Source organism: Podarcis bocagei, assembly GCF_964188305.1.
Source record: "Podarcis bocagei genome assembly, chromosome: 2".
Classification (NCBI taxonomy): domain Eukaryota; kingdom Metazoa; phylum Chordata; class Lepidosauria; order Squamata; family Lacertidae; genus Podarcis; species Podarcis bocagei.
The window spans coordinates 75,934,271-75,940,270 of record NC_138126.1 but is presented as its reverse complement, the minus strand read 5'-3'; positions in this window follow the sequence as shown (position 1 = coordinate 75,940,270).

Here is a 6,000-nt window from a genome sequence, read left to right as displayed (position 1 = left end):
CTTTGCAGCACTTTATAGCGGTGCACTTCAGGAGAACTGAGCTGACTTCAAATAATTTAAAGAGGATGCAGAGTCTTAACAAACAGCTGTTTGGCCACATCATCTAACTTTAAAGCAGCTTCTCCCAGCTTCTTCTTCCACCAGGCTTGCATCTACTCCAAGTCCCCACCTCTTATTCTCATGCATTCTGATAGCAGGCACTTCTGAGCAAATAGTAAAGGCTTCACTCCCTTGACAATGGCCTTGAGAGGGATTCACTTGACTGAATAATAAAAATAAATGTAGAAAAAGAGCCTGTTCCCATATTTTTTTAGGCCAACACCTTAGAAATTTGCCTAAATAAATATTCCATGTTTCAGTGGAGAAACTAACGCTTGCTCTGGAGAACCTGCACAAGCCTTCTTATGATGCCCAGGAATTGCAAGTACTGTAGATCAGGGATGGGAAACCTGTGGGCAAGCCAAGTGGTGCTGGACACCCAAGGCCCCATCTGCCAGAACATCCAGTAGTCAGAGCTGATAGGACCTGCTGAAGTTCCCTCTCTTTTATGCAACTACTAAAGGTGCAGGGGCCATGTCCCCTTCTGCATCTGACTACCTTAAATATAGTTTTCTGCTCTGAAGTAGTCATTTGATTCAAGGGTTGGGAACCTGCAGCTGAGCTAAAACTCCATTCACACCTGACAATTGACCACGCTGGGTGAGGCTGATGGGACTCAGGAGTTCAACACCATCTGGAGGGCCACAGGTTCCCTAGCCCTGGCATAGTTAGTACTAGTACCTGCATACAGGAGGACACAAGAAGATCTCTGCTGGATCAAACCTAAACCCAGTCTACTCCACCATTCTGTTTCTACAGTGGCCTGCCAGGTGTTCATGGGAATCCTGCAACATGAGGGTAGCAGCACCATTCCTACTTGTATTCCTAACACTGGCGGTAGATCATAGCTATCAATACTAGTAGCCATTGATAGCTTTACTCTCCATGAATTTGTTTCTCTTTTAAAGCCATCCAAGCTGGTGGCCATCAATATCTTGCGGTAGTGAATTCCACAATTTAACTATGCACAAAAGTAGTATTTCCTGAAACTTCCAACATTCAACTTCATTGAAGAAAAGCTTTTCTATATATACTTTCTGCACATCATGCATAATTTCATACACCTCTGTTATGGATGCGTGTTTGCCTTTTCCCCAAACGAGAAAGCCCTAAATGTTGGGCTCTTTCCTTATAAGGGAGTGTATTGTTTTGGTTGGCCCTTCCTGCACAACTATTCCTCAGTGGTAGCAGTGGCAGGGTTAGGTGAATGTCTGAGTTCAAATGCCATAGCTATATGAACAAAGCCATAGAACCAAATCCAGTGCTAACAGATTATATGGCTTTCTTGAAACTGTCTCCCCAGACGTAGTTCAGATTTTCTAAAGTTCTCAACACACAGCACCTTGCATGGAGAAAGAAGCTTGTGACCATATTAATACAGGAGCTGCTTCTGATGTAGATCAGCATGAGTGGAAAAGCTGAAAGGTGGTGAATAGGATGGCAAGGTTCAAAAGAAGGCTTTCTGTATACAAGAGGGAATTTTAGCATCTGTAGTCTGCATTATACCTGCTGAATTTCCCCATATATATCACTATTCAAGGAGCAGTAACTTGTCTTTTTTGCACCTGGAGCTCCCTAATGAGCCACAATGCTCACATATATTGATATAAGGAAAGATCAGCTTAGATGTTACTTTTTACATGAGGAAACCTGGGAGGTTTTAGGACATCTGAACTATCCATGAGACATCAATAAGTCTTGGGCTTGTTTGAGCTGAAGTAGACCTACTATCTCCATATCATCTTACCAATAACTATGGTGTTAAATGATTTATCCACATGGAGCTGCTAAATCAGTCAAGTTGAAGGGTGACCAAAGTGAATTTAAGATTGCAAGATTTTTTTTTTAGAAATTATAGAGACAGCGAATTAATGAGCAAGTGTTTAAGCTGAGCCTGGTTAATTAATGTCTGTTCTGAACAAACTGTTAAGATTTCAAAAGTGACTGCACTTTTGAAGTAGTACTTCCAGTACAAAAAGTACTTCTTTTGTAGTTTTCAAATGCCTGTTCTGATTTCTTGATAGCCCAGCTACAAAGGTTTCACTTTATGCTTAAACTTATCTGATTATCCAGGTTCTATCAGTGCAAAAGCAGAATTAAAGCCAGTAATTTAGGCTTCACTGTCTGGGCATAAGTCTCACTGAACTCAATGGGACTAACTTCTAGTAGCTATGTATAGACTGCACTGTTAGATCCACACTTGAATACTAGGCTGCAATTTTACAGCAGATAATGACACCACGTACTTTTCATATTCATTGGAGGAGGAAGGTACACAAGTTTTCTTGTGTGTGTTCTTTTCATTTAGGTTAAGGCATTGCTTGGGAATGATTTTCTAAATGCTTACTTCCCTGAGCTATAAACACTGGAGAAAACTGGCCCACAGATGAAAAGCAGGTCTATATGAAATTGAGGATTTGTAGTTGGCACTGGCTCTAAAATTCTCTCATGGCCCCAATTTACAGTCTACAAAGGTTACTTAGATATTTATTGAACTTTTACTTGAAGCAGTACATAGGAACATATTGGGCAGGATCCAGCCAAAGCCCCTTGGGTATGATCCAGCCACTTTTCATTCTCTTTGATTTCAGTTAGACAAGCATTTTCTTAAATCTTAGATATTTTCTAGTGAAACCAAGAGTTCTTAAAATGGTTAACACTGGTCTAGCATATTTTTCTTAAAGAAAATAATTCAATTGTGCATTTCCCTTCATTGAGGAATTGCAATTCCTTAAACCATCATAAGGAAAATCCCAGTAATCACAATTGCCCACTCTAGTGGCTGAGTTGTGAATGTTGTTCAGTATACACAAACCCACACAATTTTGTTGTTTGCTGCAGAAAAAGGAGCCAAGCTAGAGCTTGGCCCTATATGCTTGCTAAACATTACAAGATGTATTACACCGCAGTTAGGCAAATAGGACAAACACTATGGCCTAGGGACAGATTGCTATCTGCCTGTCGTTTGCAATGGATATCTGTCTCTGGATTCAAAGACTACTAGGGAGTAGGCATCCTTGAACTTTAGGTGCCCTTTATATGATATGACGGTAGCATGAGAGCCACTTACTCCTGGCTTTATGCCACATTCATGCTGCAACATTTAAGAGCCTGGCAGCACTTGAGTTAAGCATCATACAGGTCCTTCCCACCCAATCATCACCCTTTTACCTCACCTATGAAACAAGTACATTAGAAGAACCCATTGCTGCTGTGCTGGTTGCCCACATGGCCATGTGCTTTTAAAAGTTATAAAGGCAAAATATAATGCCATAATTGTAATGAATGAATGTGGTTCCTACATTGTACCCAGAATACAAGGACACCTTACCGAGTAAACATGCATACCCCGAGCGGTCAGTACTTAAAGAAAGACATATAAAAGCATAAATCAGAACACGAACTAGGTTTAAATAAATTGTAAGTTTTCCTATATCAGCAAATGTGCATATGCCAGTTTAGGATATGCACTGTTACACCAGTATAATCACGGGATTACAATGTTACCGCACCAAAGGCTATTGCTTGTGGGAATATTATTTCCTATCAGAGTTTTTTGTACTAGCACTAGTACCTGATCCTAAAAAGATAATGTAATATATAGGAGGTAGACAAAGTGCTGCCCTACAGGTATTGATGGATTATGAGCTCCATCATCTCTGATCACTGGTTGTGCTTGCTGGTACTCAAGTGGAGGTGCATCAATGTCTGGAGGGCAACAGATTGGCACAATGACACCTGCTATGATGTTATGCCAGCAGGAAAGATCAACACCCCAGCCAGTTAAAATCAGAGTTCATGGCCATCATGACATGCTAGTCAAAACAGAGTCAGCAACCTTTGGCCAGCCAATCCAGGATTTTGCATATACTCTGAATCGGATTGCAAACTACAGTGAAAAATAATAGGTCAATTTATCATCAAAAGCACTAGAATTAAACCAAGACAAGTTCAGAATACATAATAATGGGATTTATCTATTCGTTACACACCCATTCTATGAGCCCATTAAACAGTTCTGCTGCTGACTCTTGGATGATACTGATGATATAGATCTTGTTTCAGTCAAACACCAAGACGGCCTTGGCTGCTGATTTATGCTGAGAAAAGGGATGGGGGATTGTGACCCAAGATCGCTTGGTGGATTTTGCAACCATCTGGTATCCAGTATCCAACTGGACAGTTTCTCTCCATTGGAAGTTGAATGCACTGTACTATACTTCAGTGGTTCCACTCCTACTTTGATGATCAGTTCCAGAAGGTGGTATTTGCATTATGGGGCCCTGTGGTATTTACACAATGGGGTCCCCATGTTTCCATCTTGTCTTCTATTTTCCTAAATACATACATGAGCTTAGCAACACCATTCAGGGATTTAAGAGTGAGGTGCTGCCAACAAACTGATGTCATAGAGCTCCACTTCCAGACGAAGCAATGGAGGTGCTGAATTGGTATGGATCATTCATTGGCTCCAGACAAGAAAGAGGTGAATGGTTTGTCAGAGCACAGAAGTGTTGTTGAACCAGTTCCCTCTAAGGAATCAGGTTCATAGTTTGGAAGCAATCATCCAACACTATCACTGGAAGCCTAAGTGTCACCTGTGGCATACAGTGTTCCCAGCTAAGGATGATGTGCTAGTTGCAACTCCTCAACAGAGGTAGCACGGCCACATTTATGCCCTAGTAACCTCCAGTGTATAATACTACAGTGCATTACAAAGGCTTCCGAAGATTTCTCAAAAATTTCAGCAAGTTCAAAATTCAGTTGCCTCAGTACTTACTGGGATTGGCCTTATGGAACATATCACTTTTCTTAACTGCCTCTGCTTTGGACACAATTCAAACTGGTGGTGGTCACCTTTAAACCCTTAGATGGCCAATGATCCTGGGTCCATAAAGAGTCACCTTTTCCCATAAAATTTTATTTTATGGGAAAATAAAAAAAATTCTGCCCAAATTTTATTACCACTAGAGATCATTTTAAGAGATCCTCCCTGTGTCACTTAAGTTAGGTGTGAGCAGAGAGAGGGATTTCTTTGTTGTGGCACTACAATATGTCAAATGTCCTCCCCAGACTGCTACCTGTTGAATACCGTTTTTATTATTTTAATACATGTCCAGTGTAGATTGCTTTAAGTGACATTTTATTGGTTCTACTGGTTATTAATATGCACTATTATACTTCTGTTGATTTGATTTTCTGATTTTTTAAAACTGAGTTTTATTGTATTAGGTATTTTCTTCCAGCTCTTTTTACCTGATGGCTAGTATATAAATATTTTTAATTAAAATAAAAAAAATTGAGGGCAAGGGAACAAAAATGGTGATCCTCTCCAGTTATCACTCTGCAAGGCAAGACCATCCACAGATCAGGTGCTTAGGTGGACAAAAGAAGACTTCCTCAAGCTAGTGCCCTACAGGGGTTTTGGATTACAATTTCCATCAACCCCAGCCAGCATAGTCAGTGGTCAGGGATAAGGGGAGCTCTAGTCTAAAATGTCTGGAGGGTCCCAGGTTGGGGAAGCTTGAGCTAGCTCACCTCAGGTTCTGGTAGGAGGGATGGGAATAATGGTCATGCCCCATGACCCTGAGCAGATAAGATGAAGCAAGCTGGTTCTACGTTCCTAGAACTTAACTAAGGAAATGCACAGTATTTAAAGATGAGTTGTGTTCTTAGTTATTAGAGGGAATCTCTGTGTTAGCTGGTTCATACATGCATGTTCATCACTTGATGACTTGTGGTTATTGTGTGAACTGTGTCCACCAGAAAAGCATGGCATTTGATACGAGGTAAAGTAAGACAATATGGAGGTTTTGTTCCTGGTCAATGACATCTATTTTCCACACACGTCATCTCTTCATTTTGGAACCTCATCAAAGTGATAAACTTGCATGTGTAAAT